Here is a 27200-nt window from a genome sequence, read left to right on the forward strand (position 1 = left end):
ACTAAAGAAAGTAAAAATGCCCATAGAAATCAACATGTAGTGTTCTTGTTGTGTATATAAAGTAAATAAGTAATTTATTTGTATACACCAAAGCAAAAATATAGTTGGCATCATAATAGCCGAACAAATGAAAGTGATTGGCATAGCAACAGTGGTGTTGATAAGCTACAACAAGGTAGTGAACTGAAAAAACACTATGTGTCCATTTGAATATTATTATAAAAAGTGGTCGTAGTGTCATTTAAAATTGAAAACTATAAAATTGTAAATAAATTAAGATAGGCCATTTTAAAAAATTTAACCCTACGAAACTAAGCTAAAGAAAAGGCCAACTACACTAGAATATAAAGTATAATTGAATTTAAAAGAGAATCAAAATGCTATAATAGTCTTATAACAAGAAATAGTCAATTTAAGCATGGCTTATAGGTACACTTCAAAACATAGTTAGCAACACCATGACAAGATGAAAAATTACTTCAGCTTGAGTGAATTCAATAACATACAGATTCATGTGAACCATATTGTAGCAAACCAAAAAACTAATAATGAATATTAACCAACAAATGACTAACCTTCATGACATGAAACCAACCTGTTGTAATGTCCCCTTTTTGACAGGCACTAGCTACTTATTTTATTTTAGCCTTTATTTTCCCCGGAGGCTAAAAAGGAAGAAATAAGGGGGAAAAGATATATTAAATTAATTACTTATAAGGTTACTAAACAATGAAATATTAAAAAGTAACTTTATATTTAATTGATTTAATATTAAAGTGACTAACATAATAAAATATCAAAAAGTCACTTAAAAGAATAAAGGGTTGGATTCCTCTAGAAGCTTCTTGGAATTGCTTGTGAAATCTTTATAAGGAGCCTTTGGGGGGTCATTTTACACATCTTGAGTTGCATATTCATCTATTGTGCTGAGAGCCTTAGTGCTTGCATACTTGCCTGAGGGTTTGAAGACTCTAAGGTGCCAATTTCAGTTGTGAGATATCAACCCTAGTTGGGAGTGGAGGAATTGGTATTTAGCCAATTCATTTGTGATTAATTGGGAGATAATATTCAATGATTTCTGTTCAGCCCATGCATCTAATTTTTGACATCAGTTGGCAGAGAAAGGTTTCAATTTTTGCAGCGAATCCGGAAAAGCAAAGCGAAAAAGCAGTTTGAAAAAGAAGATCCGAAAAAACAGTGTGAAAAAGCAGAGCTGAAAAAGCAGTCCGAAAAAGCAGATCGGAAAAAGCAGTCCGAAAAAGCAAATCCGAAAAAAGAAAAGCCAAAAAACATGTCATCTCAGCTACTTATTCCAAGTTCTTTTGGTATTTACATTTGGCAATTGTAGATGGATACATTTGACAAGTAATATATGTCTTTTTGTCACCAAAGTATTCAGTCATTGTAAACATTGAAGTATTGAAGAGAAATCAACTTAATTCAGCTATTCAGCTTGTATGCCAAATGTTTGTAAAAACGTCTCATTGCATAGTCATTCATAGGATGCATGCCAAGTGTTTGTGAAAATACCTCTTGGCTGTAGATGTGCATTTTACATCAGAATTTCATGTACTTGCATTTGGAAAATAATAAAAAGAAGTTGCATATCACTTTGATTTCCAATTAGTTATTTTGCAATCATTTGTATTCATCAATATCATTGGCATTCAAAAATCATAGCAAAACAACAAACATTGGCAAACTGAGGCTGCAAGGGAAGTGTTTGACAAAATTCCTAAGGCAGAAAAACAGGGATAAAACTTCAAAACTTGTCAAGGCACTTTACACCTGTTGCGTACCTTAAGATCAAAATAAAAGTAGGGCCATGAATATAAGAAATGCACTAGGTATCTGTTAAGTACCAGAATTTGCACCCGGTATTAAACTAAATGAGTTCAATAATTCTGGTATAACATGGCAATCACTTCGATGTGGGGCATGCAATTGAAGTGAAACCTCCAGTATTTAGGCTGGTTCCTATTAGATGGTTCACTTAAAACTTGAAACTTAAGAAGGAAAAGGATAGAAAGATAAAGGAAAACAAAAACCAAACCTATGGTGATTCATCTGTTACCAATTTAGCCTACCTCCTAAATTGCTATGTTATGCTTGCCTATATACTGTGCTAGGTTTTTTAAGTTGCTGATCATACATATTACAGAATGGCTTGGATGCAGAAAGTGAAGTACAAAAATCAATAAACAAGAAAAAATAGATCATTTTTTATTCAAGATACATACAAGTACCAAAATAGTACACTTTATTGAAATATATTTCAGAACTGTTTTGATAAGGTACAAAGTGTTCAACTTTTAAACAGTACTTGATAAAATGTATTCAAATACCGCACAAGCATTTGCGGCTCCTAATACAATAACTAAATAAACACATTGCACACACATAAAAGTATTGAAAAGATAAGGGGAAAAGCCTCCATTGCCTGAATGGAAGGATCGTTGATCTGAATGTTGAAGAAGGTTTGAGCCCGCATCTCCATCTGGGAATAGACCTGCAAAAATGTAAAAGAGGAGGGTCAGTACATATGAATTGAACAATGGAAACCATTCCAATTATCTCGACACTACTCAGTGTTCCTACAAACGTAATTATTCAAATAACTGCATTAACAGATGCAAAGGCAAGAGAAATATCTGAAAGCAAAGCGAGTTTTATGCTAATAAGTTCGTTTCATGTGTAGATACAGGTATAAAGTTTGAGGTTGTTGAAGGATCTTGCATAAGTTACACTCATGAAGCCTTTCAACTAAGATTTGTAAAGGCCAAGACTGAAGGATTGAGTGGACTATCGAAGAGACACGCATAAACTACAAGCGTGAAACCTTCTAGTCAAATTATGTAGAGGCGAAGACTAAAGACATGTGGAGATTGTTGATGGGGCATACATCAATTACAAGTATGAGACCTTTTAGTTGAACCATAGTGGAAGATTGAAGACACGAGAAGATTGTCAAAGAGACATACATATGTTACAAGTATGAAACCTTTTAGTTGAATCATGGAGGGATTGGAAGTCTACAAGTGCACAATTAGGGATAAAGTTTTCAAGCATGTACAGTAGGAAGTAAAAGATGTATCAAATCTCAGATTTTATGGCAAAGATCGAGATATATAATGAAACTAAGTAAAGCTACAAAAAGCAACAATAAGACTTTGTGTTCTTTAATTAGCTAGAAAGAAATCATTTTACAGTTTGAACTCTCATATCCTAGATAATAAACAGGGATAGTGATTAATGCAATAAGGCATGAGTGTTTCCTCTTTACTGCTACAAATATTTCAGATATACAGATTAATTACCATTCATTTATCAATGATTAAATCTGAAATAGTATTGGAGACTACAATAAGTGTATGTACAGAAAATAAGTATTATCTTACTGTTACTAAAATTTTGCACGCATTTAAAATTTAAATATGAAGACAAAAAGTGCATAAATGCTATTCACTATGTGCCAAAAGAATAGATAATGTCTTTGTATTATTCATCATTACTATACAAATGATATTTACAATTATTGAACAATGAAATGATTTAAAAGTTGAAAGTAAAATGTCTCTCACACAATTAACTGTGAGAGTAGCCCCTAGACTGTCGCTACGAGTTCCTACTTTTTGAAAATAAATAACATGATAGAATTAAAAAGCAAGGAAAGGATCATGGGCACCAGTCATTGCCTGTAATGACTGGTCACGTTGTATCTTCTTGTCCCTATTTGATTGCAGTTCTACATCACGTTCCCTCCAAGTTTCTAAATCCTGCATGATAAGAGGGAAAATGTTAGATCCAATGGATCTAAGCAATGCCAGTATCTCATCTTTCCATCACTTTCCAATTCCTAAGATCCTATGCATTTTCATGAAATAAGAACGCATACCAATAGTAAAGAAAGCAAGCAAACATATCAAAACTTTTTATTGCTAATGTGTTTGTTCACTGTGCAAAGTCTTGTTTCTAATAGATATGTGGATATAACATTAAACTCCCACAAGGGTTATTGAGCTCGACGTGCTCTTTAGAATCAGGACAAACATGAAGCTGCTCAATTTCAAGCCTCAACATATATACAGCAGAGAAGATAGCATTCAAAAGTAACAAAGAAATGTAATGAGTACCAATGTATAAGAATCGAAAATGCAAAGTTATCAACAGGTAAATGGAATAGTTCAAAAAATGCATTTTGAACCAATCAAATTGTTTTCAGCACTTCAATTACAAGAACGAAATAATGTTTCCTGCATTAATCATAGAAACACCAGTGGCTACAAAAAATGAGAATATAAATATGTGAGCAGTGAAGGGATATCATGATTGCTGCAAATCACAAAGGTCTATGTCACAAGTATTAAGAACAAAGCAAAGTGCAAATGACACAATGCATGAGTAGTGAACTTGTACACCAGTTGCTACAGGAATATACTATTCAGCCATACCATAGAGTAACAAAATGCTTTCAAAATAGAGTGGCAGTTTCACATAAGCAAAGAATGCATGCACTCATCATTGAACATTTTTTTTTTCAAGAGGATGTTAAGTACAGTTGGGATTTCTTAAAATGCAATGAAAGGAGAAATTATACAAATGAATAGCAACAAGGAGTTCCCAAGCAATGAACAACAAATACTTAACAAGATTCGACTTTTATTTGCAAACTTTCATTTTCAGGGTGCCATGGTCATGTCAAAAGCAAAGGGGTTTTCAATCTTCAAAATTTGAGCAGCATGGAGGAGCTCAGTTCTAGTGTCTTTTATTCAATTTTCAACAAAGGCTCTCACAGCGACCTTTCATACAAATGTTTGAAGAGACTCATTATTAAACTTGTAGTTTCTTTCCAACTTCAAAATTGAAAAGACCAATCATTTTTAGAACATCAAAGAGAAATAGTAACTGTTCGTAAATAGGAAGAAAAATGTTGTCATTTCTTTCATACACGATGCAAAATTTTGGACAGTAAAAAAACCCATACATTTTTCAGAAAAAGTTGTGATAAGCTTTTAGAATCTCTAGTTTTCTAAAACAAATAAAAGAATGTCATAATCTTCAGCCAAATGCAGAGATGCATTTACTATTTGAACCTAAAAAATGCATAGAAGGAATGGCATCTTTTTATTTAAGCCAAGGAAGAGAGAAAACATCCTTACCATGATAAAATGAGGCAAAAAACTCTGGTTTTGAATCGAAATAGCAGAAAATCTGCTATGAAATGGCTTCAAAAAAAGTATCAACAAGGCACTTCCATATCCTCTCATGGTGGCTAGTAAAGAGTAGAGCAACAAATCAGAAGAAATATGCTACTGTTCAGCCACAAAGCACACACCAAAATGCCCAGATTCAAGTGGAAATCTTCCATTTATCTCACCAAAATGCCCAGAAAATTAGAATAGCAAGAGGAACAAAGCCAAAACGTGCCCTCGAAATCTGCCATTTATCTCAGAAAAATGCCCAGCGATCAAAAATGGCCAGCAAAAGAGAAATAGAGTCATGAAAAGCACAGATATCTCCATTATTTTCTCTCTTCCAAACCCTCTTCTCCTCCCCATGGCAGCAGCTCAAGCTCAAGAACAAGATGAAATGAAAGAATGAGAATGTTTTTAGGGTTGGATCCCTAATATCCACGTGAATGAGAAAGGCTTTTCTCTTTGTTATTTTTCCACTTCATAAAATCTCATTCCTTTTTATAAATTCACAAGTCCTAATGTGAGTGAAGGGAAATGTTTTATTTTTCATAAAGTCCAAAGAAGACTTCATCTATTTGTCTTTCCCTTTTTCATACTCACTTAAGTCTATGCAAGAAGGCCCAAGTGGTAAATGTTTCCTCTAATAATGTTGTTCAACATTAATATAAAATGATATTTATAAATCATTTTTATTAATGATTGATGTGAGATAAAATTTATTTATTAGTTAATATAAAATAAAAATATTGCTTATTTTCACTATGTTTTAATTTCTATTTGATAAATCATTAATATTGATAATAAATATATTACTATCTTAATATTATTAAATTGATTTTATAATCAATTGAATAATATTAATATAGTTCATTTTTATTATTAATAAATTTATTAACAATAAAAACTAAATGTTAATGTTATTAAGTGATTTCATAATCATTTAAATAACATCAATGTACTTAGTATTTATTGTTATTAAGTTTTTTTTTTTTCAAAGAGATATTAAAATATATGGAAAATAAATATCTATTTTTATTTTATATTTAATTGGTAGATATTTTTGAGTAACAAAGAGTTGGGATAATGTGCAAAAGACAAGTAGACAGTTTCAGAGAGGTTATTTGAGGGCCATTATGAGTCTTTAATGATATAAATGACTTCAGTGGGTGGCCATTATGACAAAGATAAGAAGGCATACTTGTTTGACCATTGATTTTGAAGACTTTTTGAGATATTGTGAGGGTTAAGACTGCATTTATGTTGATATTATCAGGCCATGACTTTTGGGCTATTTGTACACTTTTTGAAATTTTTTTATGGGCTCAAAAAGTGTCTTTTTGATTGAACTCGCCCAAAGATATAAGTTGGCTGTAAAAGATATAAGTATTGAGCTTTGGGCTCATTTGTAAGGGGTTCCAGTTGCTAGTTATGCAAGTAAGTTTTTTGCGACATATCTTTGTCCCTAGCATACTTTGCAGAATTTTGTAACTGAGTTTGTAAATTAACTATACAGTGACTGAACATTTTGGAGTAAGTCTTTTGCAGTTTTAACCTTCTTTTCTTTCTGTATCTTTGTGTTCAACGCATGATTGATAAAAATAATCTGTGAATTTTTCATTCTTCATTGTTTTGTCTTAGCTAGTACCTTTCTATAGAAGTGTATGTTGTTTGCAGGTCATAGTTTGTGTCCACAATATTGTTAAGTAAGAAGTCGATTTTCTTAACTGTTATTTCCAGGACCTGATTGTGAAATACTTATGCAAGCCTATATAAAGGAGATGTTTTCACCTACAGAATACAACCTTGCAAGATTGAGACCAATTACCTGTTATGTTATCATTTTTGGTGTATCACCTTTCCAGTTTTTAAGTTCTTTTCATTTTCCTTCTCTCCCTTTTCCTTCAAAGTTTTATTTTTCTGTCTAAAAGAGTAAATAGGTGATTACCCAATAGGAACTGGCCTAGAACTCGGAGATTCACTCCTATTTCTGGTATACCCACTAGCCAGGAGTGTTTCCATGTTTTTCGAAGTGACTAAGTTTTAGGATTCAGTCAGGGTGCAACTTTTAGAGATAACAATTTTGGCACGCCTAGTGGGACAGTTCTTTTTGACTAAACTCTTTTAGAACTGATTTTACAACTGTTTTATTGATATTTTTGTTGATTCTAATATGCTATCAATAAAAAACAGATCTATTTAGAGGTTATTTTGCTATATATCTAGTGACTCAGTCTCATGGTTATGAAGAGTAGTGTTGTATGAGACGAATTGAGACTAGAAGCTCAAAATCTTTTGAGTACTTAGAGCTTTCTTCACCAAAAAAGAAGAGGAAGAACACTTCAGAGAACTCCTCCTTCAAAGAGAAATCAATCTACGCCACCTAATACAAGAGATAGACCGTTGTTGTCCTACGGAAAGAGAAAGAAGCATTCAAACAAAGAGGTTAGAAGGCATTCAACCTCACCATCTTTAAGAACAGGGTCCTTGTCTCTATTTTCTATATCTTTTTCAGCAGCACAAAGTACTATACATCCAGCAAGTGCGGTTGGAATAATTTCAAATCAGCAGGTACCTATACCACCAACAACTATGGCAAGGCAGTTTGCCTTTGTACCTTTTAATCAAGGCAACCCCTTAAATCTTGCTCAACATGATGATATTCCCCTAGCAACATTTAAAAGTTTACCAGAATATACAAGAGAAGGACAAACTTTAGCATTAGAGCATATTAGAGATGTGGCAACCCTATGTTATGCCCATCATATCACGCAAGATAATGTAGCAGTAAGATTGCTAGCAGCCTCTTTGAGGGGGGTAGCACTTCAATGGTTCAAAGGACTAAACGTGGGTTCTATCGCCATGTGGGATGACTTAGGAGATGCTTTGAGCAGAAATTTTGAAGACAAGTCAAACTATGTGTCCTTGGTGGAGTAGTTGACTACTATCAAATCAAGAACAAATGACTGATTTCAACATGAGGTTCCAGAGAACTTGGAATAGAATTCCAATTCAAGTCAGGCCTTCAACTAAACATGTCTTTTTGTATTATTTAAAGAGCCTAAACAACGATATATCAATTTTAATTCAGTCTATGGAGGAATCTCACTGCCACAATCATACAACTTAGCCGTGAGAGTAGAAAATTGCCTAATTCAAGCAGGAAAGATAGCCCCTAGACCTCCTATGCCATACTTTCCTGATATTCAACCAAATATGCCACTCATCATTCCTCCTTTTGCAACATTACCTGTTGTTCCAGCATTACAGATTGTTGCGACAAGTGATTCAACTACTGCAGGGTCATCTCAAGAGTTACAAGAGATTAAAAGTAGTCAGCAAAAGATGGAAAATATTTTGCAGACTATAGGGAATGAGTTGGTAAGCATCAAGAGGCAACAATACCAAGGACGACCACCTTTCCAACAATAGAATCAAGGTGGAAATCCATATTACCAACAGCAGATAGGAGGACAGCAGCAACAGAGTCAAGGTGTGAGGCCACCTTATCAGAATAACTATCAAGGGAACAAACAAAATGTGAACCTAAGGCCTTTTCAAACATATGCACTGGCACCTTTGAAAGCTGTCAAGGACATAGTACCAGCCCAAAATAATTTAGCCGTTGAATATGAATGGTGATATCTAGGTAATCAACCACACAATCAGGCAACATGCTCTAATGGGGTCATCAATCAAGAATTGATGGTCCAAAATGCTGCAAGTACACAACCAAAAGTAGCTGGGAATGCAACGAAACAACAATATGATTCAACTCTAACTGATACTACTTTTGTCAATTGGCAAAGAGAAGAGTTTTGCGGGCTAAATAGCGATACACCAATTGCAACTTATACCAAAGAAAATAAAAGAGCTTTGGAAATAGAGCAAGCTGCAAATAAAGGTAAAGAACCTACAATCAATGAGGCACCATTCAGCCAAGCACATGTGTCACAAAGCAATCCTCTCTTCTAAACTAAAGAGCAGCCCTAGCCACAATCAAATCAGGCTAATGTCAAGGCATATCCCAAGATATTTCGACCTATGCTTTACAACAAAGTGGAAAACATGAAAAAGGTTAATGTCAAGGCGTATCCCAAGATATTTCCACCTATGCCTTACAACATAGTGGAAAACATGAAAAAGGTTAATGTCACAATGTCTATGTGGAATTCATTGGCCATCTCAAGGCAAACCAATTTGCTAAAAAAGTCTTTGTCTGAAGAGAAGATTTCTACGCAAGTGGCTGATGAGAACCCCAAGGTGGTTTTGACAAATGTTGTTCTAGAGGTTGCTTCTCAAGACAACAATAAAATTCAAAGTAAGAACGTGAAACCACCTCCTTTTTACATATCTCTGATCATTGGAGATAAGTTAGTGCATAAATGTATGGTAGATAGTGGAGCTGCCAGTTCTGTAATGCCAAAGAAGATAGTTGATCAGCTGGGTTTGATTTATCAGCCTTTAGAGAAGGGGGTAGTGCAGTTGGATGGTTCCACTATTAACCCTCTAGGAGTTGTTAAGGATGCCAATTTGACACTCCATGCATGCCCCAACTTCTCCATCCCTCAAGATATCTTTGTAACTAATCTTCCTCGGTATTTTTTCCTTTGCTTATCAAGAGAATTTACAGCAAAAATAGGAGGATACCTTTCCTCAGATTGGTCTCACATGTTGTTTAGAACCCGTTATGGGACCAAAGTGACCATCAAATCAAAGGAACTTGCAAAGAACCACATTGAGCCATATATACCCAACGTGATCAATGCAAACTGTGTTGCATTTGATCAAAATGAAAACCCTACTATCTTAGAAGCAAGCACCCAAGTAGCAAACATTCCTGATATTCTCCTTGATGAGTGGGCAACTGAAAATACCTTGAGAAATCAAAACAACACAATTTTAGATGCTGGTTTAGGAAATTATATATTCCAAGAAGTTGGTTCAGTTATACCAAACCTTGTTAAAAGTTCAAAAGAGTTTAATGATGAGCAGGAGGAGCAATGTTACTATCTCCTCAAACAGATAAATACTGTGCAGCTTTTCAATTTAATTTTGCATGTACTAATAATACAGCTGAATATGAGGGTTTGATTCAAGGGCTAGAATAGGCTAGAATGAGGGGTGTTAATGCTTGAAAGATTTTGAGACAGTGAATTAATTGTCAATCAAGTTAGAGGGCTGCATGTGACCAAAAATGACACATTGAAGAGCTACAAGCACAGAGTTTTGGACAAAATTGAAAATTTTGATGCTTTTAACCTTATAGCTGTCCCTAGAAAATTAAATCAGCATACTGATAAGTTGGCTGCTGTAGGAGCACAATTTGATATAGCTGAAAATATTAATAAGGAACATGTACATCAACATATCAAAATTGTAGTCAAGCCTTTTACACCTGATAATGCTGTTAACTGGCAAGTGTTTGACAGTGATGAGCAGATTCTGAATTTCTTGCTTGAAGAAGATGTGTTTTCAGCATCCAATCAGCATAAGCTAGAGCAGCAATATGGTGATCAAATTATACAATTAAAGTCCAATAAACTGCCGAAGGGATTGGTTACCCTTGAATCTATCTTCAACGCTGATGATCAGGCCAGCAAGAACAAAACCAGCTTGCTGGTCCAACAAGATCATTATGAAGACCTTGAAATTGCTAAGGGAAAAAACTTAAAGTTCGGAAAGGTAATTTCTACAGAAGAAAAATAGTCTTATGTTCATCTCTTTCAGGAATTTACTAATATTTTTGCATGGGAGTATGTAGATCTTAAGGGTTTTGATCCACAGCTTGTCCAACACACCATTGATTTAGAGCCAAACTCCAAGCCTATAAGGTAGAAGCAAAGACCAGTCAACCCAAAACTTGAACCTTTTATGCAAAAGGAAGTATTCAAGCTTATTGAGAGTGGTATAATTTTTCCTATCAAACATACTAGCTAGGTATTGTTAAGGCTAAAATTTTGCACCCTGTTAAACTAAACAAGTTTAACAATCTTACCTAACATGGGATTCATTTCTGCATGTGGGAAATACTTACATAGAAATGAAACCTCCGGATTCTAGGCCGGTTCCTATTGCATAATCACTGATAAATCCAAAAAGCTAACATGAACTTGTTGGGAAAAAAGGATAGAAGTTACTAAAATAAATCCAAGATCTTAAACTGTAAACTAGAGAACCAAGTGATACACCAAAATATGATATGAAGGTTCAAATACTAGTAACTAGGAGAGATTACTAACATATCTGAACAAGTACAAAACACTTCCTTTCTGTATAGGCTTGCATAAATATTTTGTAATAAAGTTTGAAAATGAACCGGAATGAGGAAAACAGATGCCTCTCTTATGAGCTTCACCTTTTAAAACATGAACTACAACCTACATATAAACATACTTTTCTGCCAACTAGGTGTTTGGGTGAGACAAAGCAACATGGAAAAATGATGATTCACTAGTTGTCTTTATCAAATCACCTGAAAATACACACAGAATTACAAAAGAAAAAAAAAGAAGGCTCAAAAACAAATTCAAATAACATAAACTCAGCTGCTGTTACTTTGTATTTGATTTTCAAAATGAGTTACAAATTTCTACACAAAAATGCTGAGGACAAAAAATGTCTCACAAGGCTCCCTTGCATAATCAGAACTCTCTCCAAAATCAGAGTTCAAAATACTAAATACAAACCCCTTAGGGTCGAATCCATGAAAAATGCCTCTGAAAAAGGAGTCATAATCACTGAAAATGATGATGCACCTTTGAAAAAGGTCCACTAAGCCATAAAGAGACTTATGACTCACTAAAACTGCCCTCAAAAAACTCAAAATGTCAATAAATGGCTTCAAATTGCCAAGACAAGGTCAAAATTCGACTCACAGTCCTGAAATGACTCAAAAAGCCTCAGATATTCTCTCCATGACCTTAAATGATAGTACTAAGTCTTTGAAAATAATAACTCCTAAGACTTAGTATTTTAAAAACATGTCATATTGACTTGAAATCCCTAAAAATTTGTAAGCACAAGATTGAAAAAGATACATGACTTTGAAAAGGTCTATATATTTGCATTTAATAAAATTATAAAATGGCTCATAAAATACCAATTAATAACCTTATTAAAAGTGCAAATACTTACAAAATCTAAGTGTTAAAATACTTACACTTAACCCTTCCACACCCCATGGCACAAAACTTTATCCTTTCTTCCCCCTCTCACGGCATATTACATTTCTTTGAAAAATAAAGATAAAATCACCAATGGATTCTAAAGTTTATGTAATATGATGAAGGCATAATATTTACCATTCACAACCCTAAAGTTGCTCATTTGGCATTTACATTGTATTGGAGAGATTGGGAAAAGGAAGTCGGCTAGGGTTTGGAAGCCATTTTGACTTCATCTACGGCCGCCATGAGATTTGTATTTTTCTTCTCGCTGGAGCTATCATATTTGAGGGATTTTTGATGTGTGACTAGAATCATGATTCTTCTTTTGCATTTCATCAAACCTGTGTCTAGAAGCCGCCTCTACTGAAGGTAATATATCTCTCTTTTACCACTTTTCTAGTCACTATTTTGAAGTCGTGTTTGGAATCAAAGAGTTTTGAATCCGCCATGACTGGATTTGTTGTTCATTTCATAAGGCTGAGTATATTTATTTGATTGTCATTTGGAAGCCGCCATGATACGGGTTTGCTAGGTTTTTCCTTGTATTATGCAAGCTAGGACTTTGCAAAGATTTACAAGTTGCAAAAATTTCACTTGTATCTGGTTGTTTGCTGCTGAAGCTGCTGGTAAAAAAGAGTAATATTATTCATTTTCAACTTGCTGAATCTCATTTTGAGCCGCCATGGGAAGCTTGCTATTTCTTTATGCAAGTCAGGCATATTTATTTACCTGTCATTTGATGCCGTGAATGGATATTAAAGAACTTGCAGCTGTCACTATTGGATAGGTAATGCTATATTGGTTTCACTGCTGAGCACATATTCACTTGTTTGAGCCGTCATAAAGGGTTTGTTGTTTCTTTACCAGACATTAGATTCTTCCCTTCCATTATCAACCCGAAATGGGTCTTTGTTAATGCTTGTAAAGGATTTTTTTATTTTTTTAAAGAATAATGCTTTTACCCTTGCACATCTTCAAATTTCATTATTATTTCCATTATTCCTTCAAATCTGATGATTGGTGAACCATCTTACAAACTTTTGTTTGCAAACTCTTGAGGTTTTTTGCTAAAATTTCTGCAAGGTTGCATTCTTGACTTCTTTCATTTTCCTTCAACCCAAAATTTGTTTCTCTCTGCCATTTGAATGACTTCACTTCGTAACATCTCCTTCATGACTTAAACATTTCTACTTTATAAAGGCTTGCATAAATATTTCACAGTGAGGTTCTGAAGGCAAAGCTAAGGAAAAGACACTATTTCACTCAGCAATCCTAAAGACGTGACACACACACTGCAACCTGCAAACAAACTTATAGTTCTGCAATTTGATAAGAGTTGAGACAAAGATTAAAAGGAGTCCTAAAACTCACTATTTTCTCTTGTCTATCAAACGTTTACACAAAATTTTGCAAAAAAAGAAGGTTCATAATCAATCCAAAGAAAATTTGCTCCAAAATGATCCAATTCATATATTGATTCTCCAAAAATGAGTAACAAAAGACAGAAAATACACTAAGGACACCCAAAATGTCACAAAATTCTTCCCTGCATAATCAGAACTCCTTTTTACCATAATAATTCAAAAGACAAAGTAACAGTCTTCTTTTGGTCGAATCCATGAAAGAACGCTTCAAAAAAGGCGTCAAATCTTATCAAAAATGGCGACTCGCTATATGAGAACTACACTAAGTCATACAGAAACCTATGACTCACTAATAACCACTCATGGAATGCTCTAACAGACCATAAAGACTCCAAAAATACCTGGTCAAAGTTCAAATTCGACCCCAAACTAAACTCTAGAAAATCTCCTCAAAATCCCAACCAATCATAATATTAGGTCCTCTTTGCAAATCTGGATAAATCCCAAGACTAAATTTTGTGCCAAATATTAAATACATTAATATCTAAGAAAATATTCAATATTCCTTATTTGCATTAAAAAACAATACTTAAATGACTTAAAAAATCATTTAATATATTTGACTCAATCCTTATGCAAAACTTGACTCCTAAGTCCTAACACCTATCATTTTATCCTTTAAACCCTTTTCCCCCACACACAATATGAATTACATTACTTTTGGGAAATAAAAATAAAAGCCTCAAAAGCTTCTCTTACATCCGCGGATTTCAAAAATTATGGAAAAGGAAATAGGGCATAATATCTTATTGCAACCCTAAGTTTCTTCATTTTGTAAATTGCATCTGTTTTGGAGAGCTTGGAGAAGAGAAGCGGCTAGGGTTTGAACAGTCGTCATGACTATTTTTGGAGTTCTTCTCTTGCAAACATTTCACGCAACTGGAGCCATGGTTTCTCTAAGTTTATTGCCATTATGCAAGCTGTGATTTTTCTGCATTTCTTCCAGTTGCCATTTGAAGGTAATGTTGTGTTGGTTTCATGGAGAATGTATGAAAGTTATAATTGATGTTTTCTTCATAGCTGAAGGTAATCAGCAATCGTATTTCTTCACTATTGTTTGTGGTTATTTCGCTTATTCTTTTCCAGCATGGACATCTAATCCTGAAGGTACTACTATAGTTTTTCTTCTTTGTTGGGCATATTTATTCAAGCCTCCATTATATATATAGTTTTCACAGAAAACCTCTACATTCCGTGACTGGAATGACTATGCCTTTGAGCTGCCATGATAAAGCTTTGTATATAGTTGTAGTTACCTTTTGAAGTCGTCATTTTAGAGCTAGAAGCTGCCATGGTTTTAAGGTAATGCTATCGGTATTACTTGCTAAACACAATTTAATCAAAATTGTCATTGTTGGAGGTCATACTCTGTTAGTTTCATGAAGAAATGTTTGATTGCAAGCTTTCAAGGCTATTTGAAGCCATCATCTGCTGTTACTCTGTGATTAAAACATGGGTTTCCTTTTCCCTTATGTTTTTTTAAGATTTATCTCATGTCTTTTAGCTGCCATTATTAAAGTGAATGGAGGTTAAAGAACTTGAAGCCACCATATTTGATAGGTAATGCTGTTGGTATTACTTGTTGAGCACATTTTCATTTGCTTCAGCCACCATGCTTGGTTTACTGTCATAATAAATCTATATTGCTACATTTAGAAATAACAAGAAACAATGGGCAACATTGGAGATGTATGCGATTTTAGTTGAAGTTCTTCTGCTGTTTTAGCTTCTCTGTATCTTCTCTTATAGTATGACTACTGTAGCTGAAATTTGAAGGTGCCATGATATAACTTTTTGATCCCTTAACATTTTGCTAAATCTTCAAGCTAGAGGTAATGAGTTTTATATTTAACTTGCTGAAAAAGGCATTGTTGTTATTCAATTGGTAAGCTATCATTTCTTACTTTCTCTCCTGCTGGAACCGCCATGCTTTAGCAACTTTCCTGTAGCTCACTTGTAATTGGAAGTTATTTTTCGCAATATGGGTTTTGATTAAAACCATTAACTTATACACAATCATTCTTGCAAGATTATTATCTATTTTTCTTTACGAGCTTCATATCTCTGTTTGTTACAAAAAATGTATATATTTTGTTCTTGTATCTATGATCTCTTCATCCTGGAGCTTGCATTTAAAAGTCTGTTGTGTTGTAACTCATACTTTTTGTGATCTTCATGACTGCTGTAATTGTGTTTTTTTTAGCATTAATAACCATCTAGACCATTGGCACAAACACCCTCGTGATTTGCTTCATATCCTTGCTATGAAAAGTGCAAATGCTCAATGATGCAGAGTTGTCAGAAATACATTTTGAATGAACAATCATATCTTTTAGCATGCTGTAAAGCCTTCTTGGTTTTTTCCTGTGATGAACTGTTGTTGAGTTGTTTCTTGTATCCACCTTATCAACATATGTACAAGCCTTTTTTTAATGAAATAGATGCAACCTAAGCAAATAAAGATTATTTATGAGGTTTGAGCACGGGCTCGTAACACTCATAAACCACTTTCTGTGATTCTGCATCCATAGTTTTTTAGCACCTGTTCCTTATGAAATTAACACGCTTGTATTTGTTTGTATTGACTGATTCTTGTGACTTTCACTATCTTGTCACACTTTGCACAAAATAATTCTTCCAGTCGCCAATGTGACCATGCTATTTTGTTAGCAATATTTTACTGTTTTGTTGTTTCAGCATATTTTGAGCATATTGCTGCTGTCATTGTCATACAATAACGAACCTAAAGCTCTATTTAATTCTTTGTACTTGAGTATAATGCAATGACTGATGTACTTTTATTTTTTCCTTTATATGCAAGTGGAATGATATGAAAGCAAAGTGAATGATAATGTATGAGATGAGGTTACCTCCACTGCTTAGATTTTCCTCAAAATCTAACCCATTTTGCATGCTTGCAAGACACAGCTGACGAATCGACTCAATGTAGCAGCAGGATATCTGAGCTAAAAGAAGAAGATAACCAGTCATTACATCAGACAACGGCTAGTCCCTTTGACTCTATGTCTTTGTTTTCTTTTCCTTTCATGTCTTGACATTTCCATAGATAGGAAGCATTATTATCGGTAGGCTACTGTCACAATCAGTTGTGTGAGAGATATATGTTCATTCAGCATATTCATTGATCATTTCAATCTTTTGTAAATATCAATTGTATATTCGAAAAATGAATAATACAAGGACATTTCTATTCCTTTGTAAATATCAAATGAAAAGTGTTTTTCAGCAACTTTGAATATGAATTTGATCTTTTAGAACTGAATTTTAACATAAGTTAAAATTAAGTAACATTCTTGGTGACTTCTTGTTGATTGTCTGCATGCTAGACATTAAAAACCAGTTTCCGTTGATACCAATCAGGCATGGAGTCCGGACTTATGCATTCCTAGCACCTAGACCTGACATGACGCGACTTCTAAAGTTGCTGGTTGAGTTTTGAATGCATGTAAGTGAGCTTAATAAGACTTAAGACTCTTATTGAGTTGACTGATATGCATGGTCAAACTCAAGTATCAGCTTTAGAAGTGAAACCTTCATAATTTGACCATCTTGGTTATGCATGGATGAATGTGTATATTTGAATGAATGCATGTGAATGGTAGCTATGTGGATATGCATGTATGTATGGTTGACAGCAAGACTTGAGTAGCTGCAGCACTATATATGCATATGCATGTGTACTAGGTATGTGTAGGCATTCAAACACATGTATTGATGTATGCATGAATGAGATGGGCAAATATGACAGCTTAACAACACAAACCAGCAACTCGACCAACCTAAAACCTAAGGAAAACAGGAAACTAGCCTAAGAAAGAAAACAAAAACTGACAGCACTTAGGAAAACTCAACTAAAATGCAGATGCACTTATTGAAAAGAGGAAAACTAACCTAATATATACAAGATAGGACCGGTAGCTCATACCTCAAAGCATGGTTTGAGGTGAATCTCGTTCTCAGGGATTGGAAAAACATCTCCTTCCATTGTAGCCAGCCGAAATGCGTTGTGCTCCTTATATTCAGCAATCAAAAATGGCCTAGCCCACATAAGATCAAACTTATTATGATGACCAGGCCTGCTTTTCAAAACATCCCACTTAAGGACAAGATCTCCTTTGAAGTTTCTGAGCCTAGACTTCGTATCAAACACCTATTTTGTTTTAATCTATCGATACTCTATCTTTCTTAGTACATTGCACCTTTCCTCCTTCGACTCGAGCAATGTAGCATATCTCAGCCTTAGTGGATCATCCTCTTCAAACAACATCAGATTATCAGCCAATTCCAAAGAAGGGAATTCTGTAGAAATGGGCAGTTTGGCTTGCTTTCCGTACACTAGTACGTAACGTGAATTTCCAAGGATTTGTTTGGGAGTTATTCTGTCAAGCCACAAAATTGTTCTTAGCATAGAATGCCATTCTCACTTGTTTTCTACTAAGGTTCTTTTAATTATCCACAACAAATTTTTATTGGTACTTTCAACCAAACCATTACCCTGAGGGTAATAATTTGACGAAGTATTAAGATAGACGCCATTTCTCAAAGCCCAATCAGCTGTTCTAGCACCCACAAATGCCAAAGCATTATCTGAAATAATAGATTCAGGAACTCCAAACCTTGTAGCCAACTCATCATAGAAATTTTGTTTGCTTCTCTTAATGCTACAGCCTCTGTCCACCTAGTAAAATAATATATAGCAGTAAGAATCCACTTGTGACTAGTGCTAGAATTTGGATTTATAGGCCCCACAAAATCAATGCCCCACTTCAAAAATGGTTGATCAACTAGAACAGGATGTAGGGGTAAAGTAGCCAATCTCTCCTTTCTAGCAAACAATGCACATTGCTTGCATTTCCTTGCCCAGGAATGAGCATCTTTGAATAGGTTGGGCCAATAGTATCCAGCCCTCATTTTATAGGCTGTTGTTTTTGAGGAAAAGTGTCCCCTTGCATCATGAATCTGCTTCAGAAGCTTGCTGGTCTGATTATTATCAATGCATCTAAGGAGAACACCATTCATGTCCTTTCTGAACAAAACACTTTCAATTAAGACATAGGGTATTGAGTGTAACCTGAAATATCTTTGCTTGGCTCTATCAAGCAGTGGAGGACACTCTCCAGTTTGCAAGAAATGGATCATTTCAGTCAACCGGCTAACTGGTTGTTCATCTGCAAAATCTGAAACAACATTAAATAGTGTTATCTCATCATCACACTCATCTCCTTGTAAGATTTGATCTGCCATTTGTTCATATAACCCCTTTCCCCTTACCAATTTGGTGATTATTATGTCTATATCATACTCCATTACTTTTGTAATCCAACCTACACGCTTTTCATTAAGGTCTTTGCTGAGAAAGAAATCCTTAACACTTCGATGTGAAACCATGAGCTGAACTTTATTGTTTGACAGCAAAAGCATGTTTTCAACAAAACTATAGCATTGCTCATAGCTTTCCAGACCTTTACTATAATAGGCAATAGGTTGTTCGTATCCCTCATCGTTTTTCTGCACTAAAACAGCTGAAATAGCATCCAAGCTACCATATACATATAAAATGAAGTCTTTGGAGAAATCTGGGTCAACCAAGGTTGGAGCTGATGATAAAGCTTCTTTTAACAACTGAAAACTTTGCTTACTTTCTTTAGTCCATGTACTCCCCTGAACATACATATGGGTACGCTCTTTGCAGTGTACTCCCCTGAACATACTATTTAGGGTTCCTATTGAACATGATACAAAACAAAACTTAACATCAAACAGGACCAGCAATGTCAAACATTTGGAATAGCCACTATGTGGTTTTGAAAAGAAAAACCCAAGAGAGAGAACGATTGAATTCAACAATAAATCATTAAAAAAAAAAGAAAACTTAAACAATAAGTTAAATGTAAAAAGGGTCACAAAATAGACGGATAGAGAAGTTAGGTTACTATTCCAGGCATAAGAAATTTAAAAATAGCAATGTTATTCCTTACAAAGTGGAACATTTCATTATCATCCAAAATGAAAAATCAAAACATGAAACACTATCACATAAAAGAGTAACTAAAATTAGCCATCTTTGAGGGAGCAACCGCCGCACAATACCTAAGAACACAACATCCCAAGTACACTAGAGAAAATACCCAACTAAGATAGGAAAATGACATGCCCGACTCCAATACAATGCAACAATTAACCACTGGAATATCAAACCATGCTTTTCACTCAAATTGCAGATTTCTGAATTTAATACAATATGGGTGCATCAATAAGCAAAGCTACATATGTCATAGTCTACTAACACTTGTACACGAAATACATTTAATGCAACACCAATAAATCGTCACCATGATCTTCCTAAGAAATCATTGAAAGTGCAACAGACTTACATATTCTGCAAGTCTGCATAGTGTAGAGTTTTGTAGCATCAAGAATCTTACCTGAGACGCGCTACAAGAATCGATAATTACTTGAAGTAGAGAACTCTATGGAGGATTCAAGTCATTCAAGGCACATGACAACTTGAACAATTTCTTGTGACTTAAAGCACTTTTCAAGACTTCATAGATGTGCTGACTTGGATTCATTGCAAGTGCAACTGACTTTGATATTCTGCAAGTCTGTGTTGTCTAGAGTTTCGTACTATGAAGAATCTTAACCAAGATGCACTACAAGGATCAGCAGCTATTTGATGCAAAGGACTCTATGGAGGATTCAAACTAGTCAAGACATTTTATAACGTGAACAATTACTTATTACTTAAAAGTGGTTTTCAAGACGAACTCAAAAAGGCAAGATGAGGGCATCTAGACTTAAATACATGGCCCACTTCATGCAAAAAATATGTTCTAAACAAGACCAATGTTGCTATGACTACAAGGTTCAGTTATTAAAAAGAATCCAAAGCCTAAGACAAAAGGATATGGATGTCCAAGCATACACGGAGGAGTTTCACAAGTTAGATACCAGAGTTGCTCATGATGAGGAAGAAGAGGAGAAGGTTGCGAGGAATATGCGGGGGTTGAGGTTCAAGATCCAAGATAAAATCAATCTTGCAGCACCGGACACTATTGAAGAGAGATATAAACTTGCAATGAGAGCTGAGGAGAAGATTAGAAGGAGACGAGAGGCAAAAGAATGATAGGAACAGAGGTAGAGTGAGACGTAGCAAACCTCCAAATTCCAATCAAGTTTCACATAGACAAGAAAAAGGCAAGAAACCTATAGCAGATCAGAATAGGAGCACAAGAGGTGCAAGATATGGTGAGGGAAGAGGAGTGTTTACAGGAAGGTGTTTCACATGTGATGAAGTGGGGCACACTTCATTCAAATGACCATTGAATGAACCCAAAAAGATAGTAGGAAGATTTCATTTAGTTCAAGAGGAAAGGAAAGAAGAAACTATTTCAAAGATTGTTGAACCTGAGGAAGGAGAGTACGTAATGGTGAGAAGGGGACAATCAATGAGAAGACGAGCCATATTCAAAACTAGGTGTAAGAGCAAAGGAAAATTTTGTGAAATGATCATTGATTCAGGTTCACATGACAACCTAGCATCTCGTGAGATAGTTGAGAAGTTGGGATTGAAAAAACAACTATGTGAAAGTCCTTATCAAGCCACATGGGTGAGAAAGGAGCAAGGAATCATGGTGAGGGAGCAAGCCTATGTTGAGCTGTCCATAAGAGACTACTATGACAGGGACCTTAGTGACGTAATTCCAGTGACTTGTTGTCACGTCATCTTCGGGAGACCATGAAAAGCTTTGAGGAAGACTTTGCATGATGGATTGGAAAACACTTATTTGGTGCACAATGGAAATGATAAATTTGTTTTGAAACCTCTTGGAGATGACAAAGACCAGGATCAGTTGACAATTTGCTTTGGAAGCAAAGAGCCTTTGAAGTTGCAAGCTGATAAGAGGGCACAAGAATGTGATGAAGGAAAGGTTTTGAATGACAAGGAAAAGGAGAACAAACATTGCTATGACAGGGCTGAAAGTGGAGTGATAGTGGAGACCATAAAATGTCCTTTGGTTGCAGAAGTTGGTAAAGGTAAAGCCACTATGTTTGGAGGGATGGTGAAGAAGCAAGATCACATGAAGACAAGAGCAAGATTGCAGCAACGTACTAATGCTTGCTATCATGGAGGGAATCAAGCAAATCATCAAGTGAAGACATCAAACATACACGAAGGTTCAAAGACATAATTAAGCGTCAATTGGAATGTTTTAAGGCCAACCATGGCCATATGTAATGATCAAATTAATAGCATATATATATCCTCAAGGTCCTGATAAGAACCTTAGGATAAAAATGATGTGAGGGGGGCCAATAGTGTCCATATAAGATTAAAATAAATAAAAGGGTCTCAGATAGGTTAGATTTACCTTTGAGAACATTGAGAACAAATTAGAATGAGGTTTGAATAGAATAAAGCATTAAAATGTAAGTTAGAAATTCAAATTTTTGAATTGTAACAATTAGGAGCATTTTGGAGGGAAAATGGTATTAGACCCTTAAATACATTAATAATGACCCAAAGTCAGTTTGGATCAGTTGGGGAGTATGTTTACCACATTATAAAACCTGTTCAAGGCATATGGACAAAAAATAGTATAGATTGGAAGCCACATTGTACGGACTGGTTGTAAGAAAAGCAATAAGAATCTCTATTTTGCAATTTCCATATGGTTTTGTGATTGAAAATTTATTTTTTATTATGTACATGACTTAAGAACATCATTTAATATCCGTAATTCACATTTGAACATTTTGGTACCATATTCTAGCCATTCATACTCAGGTTGTTGATTGGAATAAGGGATTTTGCATTAGTTTTGAATAAATTTTGGTTTCTTTCATGAAATGAGGATCATTCCATTGATGTAAGACCCTGATTCCCATAGAATGCTCAATCCCTAATATGTATCCTATCAAGCTGACATAATCTTACTGGAAGGTTGAAGATTTGCAGGTTTACACGATTGTGAAGATTGGGAAAAGGGCACAAAAGTGGTGCCATAGGTATAACAGCAGAAAAATTAGCCAAAGGAGGTCACAGTTTTATGAAAAAAGGTCAAAGTACTCATCATATACATGATTTTGGATCAAAGAACAAGTCCTGGAAGTGAGGGTTCTGGCTCAACAGGCCCTAGGTTCTAGCTCAATATGGTGAGTGTTTCGTAGAAAATGTGTATGGGAAGCCATTGGGTTGAAACTAATTGGAGAATCCTTAGTTTAGGATCATGTTAAGATACGGTACCAAGTTGTAGGGTTGGGGGATAAGTATTCCATATAGTTCCTTTGTAAATGAAGCAAGTTTTATTCCTAAAAAGAGGCCCATAGTGTAATAGCAGAGACATGGTCCAAAATAAGAGGACAGCAAGAGGACAGCATTTGAGGGCTAATTGGCACTTGTAGGCTGGGATATTTAGTTTGCCTTAGAGATAGGCTCTTGATATTTGGTACATTGGTTATTTGAGTTGTATTAGGGTATTAAAAGACATTAGTTTCCTAAGAAGTCTTTGGAGAAGTCAATTACCTGATTTGGGCAACTTAAGCCTTAAGGTTGTGTCGGGAAAGCTTTGGGAAAACACATTGTTTGGAGTACTTTGTCAAAGAACTTGGAAGGGCCCATCTTGCTCTACATCAGGAGATGCATTTGAAAACAGAAATCAAAGTTATTCCCCAATACTTCATCTCAAAGAGTAGATGATTGTGAGGTATTAAAAATATCTTCTCACACCAAAATGTCCTCTTTGGGGGCAGAATCTAGGAGAGGTGTAACGTGAGGCCAAAGAAACATCACTTGCATTAAGTTTATTCATTTTAGTGGTACTAGGAAAGACCGAACCCAAAGACAAGTCAACAAAGATTGATGTTTTATCCCAAAATTGGCAATATGTACTGAATCTTTCCAATATTAAAAAAAGTTAATATTTTCATTTTTTCGTATATGATGTCTCATGCAATAATTTTAATGTGATTTCCAAACCATACATATGCAATTGATAAATCAATGAAGTCCATGTGCATAAACTAAGCAATTAATGTCATCTGTTGAGCAATGCAAGTCAATAAATAATGAATTTCATTAAGGAACATAACTAAATCTGAAATATCACATGCAAAAATAAGACCTAAAACTAGAAGTCATAAAATATGCTAGTGTAAGATGAGTTTCATTCACCAAGATGGAAAAATGTGATGTAGCGGATGGCAAAATAATCTAAACTAGTCTTGTAAACAACGACTATTAGGGTTATACATTTGTTGTAAATGAGAACATACAAGTAAACTCAGAAAACACAAGAAGGCCATATAGCTTGCAATTGAGAACATATAAATAAAATAAGCAAGCAAAATAGAGTCTGAAATCTACTAATAAACACGGGTCCAAAACTAAGATACAGAGTTGCACCTGTGACTACAAGCTGATCCTTGATTCGATGGACGTTATAAAGTAGTGCCTTCATCCCAATATTCCGCAAATTGACAACTGAAGTCAGATATCATATCAGGGGCATCTACAAGCTTTCTTTGGAAATAAATGAGCAACATTACGTGGAATTTCGTGCTAAGAACCCAACTCCCTAAAACTATGACGTTGATCATCAATCCCCTAGTGTAATTTCAAAAAATATTGTGTGCCTTCACTCTCCAAACCTTTGAGATCCACAACTTTCACCAATCACTTGTATCCAGACCTATAAAAGACTTTGGAAATGGTGTTGGTGTTATATAAGGGCTTGCCTTTGTCAAGCCCCATTTACGAAAAAGTCACCCCAAGAAATACTAACATGAAAAGGAAATCTAAAGTGTGAAGCAAATGCTTGCATTGAAATGAAAAGAAAGTCAAAGGTCTTAAGTTAATGCTAGAATTGAAGTAAATCCTTGTGTTGAAATGATCATTATAAACTAAAGCAAGTAAAAAAGCCCACATAAAGCAACATGTAGTGTTCTTGTTGTGCATATGTTGTAGACAAGTAATTCATTTTTATACACCAAAGCAAAAGTATAGTTAACATCATTTTGGCCTAACAAATGAAAGTAATCAACATTGCTACAGTAGCACTTATAAGCTACAACAAGGCACTGAGTTGAAACTGAGCTATGCATCCATTTCAATATTATTACAAAAAGTGGCCAAAGGGTCATTTAAAATTGAAAAATATAAAATTGCAAATACCATAGGGCATTTGAAAAAAATTAAGTTTATGAGAGTAAGCTAGAAATACAGCCAACTACACTGACTGAACAACTTTAAGAACGTTGAAATATTTTACGAATAAAAAATATAGTTAGATTTAAAAATGAATCAAAATACTAGAATAGTCTTACTTTGGCAAAAAAGATAGATTCAAATTGAACACGGCTAATATGTACACTTCTAAACCTACAATTAGCAACTACTTGATAGGTTGATAAGTCGCTTGAGCTTCAAGTGAATTCATTGACATATAGATCCCTTTGAAGCATATTGTAGGAAACCACAAAACACATAATGCATATTAGCCAACTAAGAAGAATCATTCCTGACATGAAACCAACCTATTGCATATCTTAAGATCAAAGTAAAAATAATGCCACAAATATAAGAAATATACTAGGTATTATTACATTTTAAGTACAAATATACTTGAGCGTTATTGAAAGAAATCTTCAAGAACAATTTGAAGCAAGCTATGTCTAGCCAATCAAAATATTGAAAAATATTTTGAAATATTTTCGAACGAGCCTTTACTTGAGAATATCAATACTCATTTCAATATTTCATACTATCTTGGGTACATTGTCAGTCTTTACTCTTTACCTAGAGATCTTAAATATAATAAGGTGAAAGGGAGTATTTCAAAAGCTATTCAAATAATTATTGGTTGAAGGTTTTACTTATGCCTTGATTGGTCTCGTTCAATTAAGTTGAGTCATAGTTTTCAGTTGGAAAAGACTAAATGTCAAACTCCATTTCTAAAATGCAATGGGCAAAGAAAAAGAGAGAATTGTTGTTATCATTGTTTCCTCATTCAATAAATTCCCAACCAACTGCTTATACAATGATGGAATGAATGATCCATAGCTTTTATGAACCATATGGATTCAGTTAAAACACAGTTTAGCACTTATCAACTTTCATGTTTCACTAAATTGCATTATTTACAATTTTGAGATGTTTACACATGACAACTTTTTAGACAAAAGTGCAACTTTTCCAAGATTAACCCAAATGATTCCCAACCATGCCTAACACATTTAAATACACTAGAAAGACCTTATTGTACCCAAAAAAGACCCTAGACACCTAAAACCCATCATTTACCCAAGCTCCCAAAGATGATGATTTTGCCCAGAATCACCCTACAAGGTGTTGCTCCACCATTGCTCAAGTGCCTTCAAATTAATGAGGTGATGAAGAGAGGTTCGACATTTTTATCTTTGTCTCTTCTAGCAAATTATTGATATGACAGAAAATGAGATCATGTGTTGGATCCCATTGGGTGAATAAATCTTGTCCATAACATAGCCAATTCCTTACATGAAGCAAATTTTCAAACATTTCAATATCTTGTACCACAATATCATCCTTATTTACCAAGGTACACTTGTGCGGGAGGTACAAATTAGAAGAAGAGTCAACACTATAACCCAATAGTTCAACTCAAAACGATAAATGATTGATAGGTGTTGAAATATCTTCTCGCACCAAAATGTCCTCAATGGGGGTAAGAGACTTTAGGAAGGGTGTAAGGTGATATTAGAGAGGCCAAAGAAACATCAAAAGCATCCAATTTATTCATTTTAGTGGTACTAGGAAAGGCTCAACACAGAAACGTGTGGGAAAAAATATGATGTTTTATCACATTATTGACATGTGGTAAATTTTCCAATATAAAAACCAAATTCAACCACCACATTCAAAGATAGCCAAATACAATCCACTAAAAAATGAGCATGTGACTATAATATCAACCACTCACTGCATAAACTATCACCCACATGAAGCATAGAATTTGCAATTCAGTGCAACTTTAACTAATGGAACACTCTGCAACGATAATTAATTTAGCAATAATACATTTTGAAATTATTTTAAACGCAACTCAAGAGAGTACCTACACATATCAACAAGAAGGATAACCTAAACTAGCCCTCAATCTAATTAGCTAAAATACATGTGGGTACGCTATCCAAGGTGTAGTCCCCTTAACATACTATTTTGGGTTGCTATCAAACATGATACAGAACAAAACTTAACATCAAATAGGACCAGCAATGTCAAACATTTGGAATAGCCACTATGTGGTTTTGAAAAGAGAAACCCAAGAAAGAGAATGATTGAATTCAACAAAAATCACAAAAATGTTGGCAACTTAAACAATAAGTCAAATATAAAAAGGGTCACAAAATAGACG

General features: G+C 34.7%; 1 long non-coding RNA gene across 1 annotated transcript in view; it reads left to right on the forward strand.

Moving 5' to 3' along the window:
* LOC149535852 (uncharacterized) overlaps positions 1-27200 on the forward strand; it is a 109761-nt gene that overhangs the window by 36477 nt on the left and 46084 nt on the right. Inside the window, exon 3 of the long non-coding RNA XR_016357043.1 lies at positions 16714-16790. This is a non-coding gene — a long non-coding RNA (uncharacterized LOC149535852). The remainder of the gene's footprint in view (positions 1-16713; positions 16791-27200) is intronic.

The sequence above is a fragment of the Cupressus sempervirens genome, chromosome 10 (assembly GCF_028749045.1).
Source record: "Cupressus sempervirens isolate cs-2001-9-10 chromosome 10, ASM2874904v1, whole genome shotgun sequence".
Classification (NCBI taxonomy): Eukaryota; Viridiplantae; Streptophyta; class Pinopsida; order Cupressales; family Cupressaceae; genus Cupressus; species Cupressus sempervirens.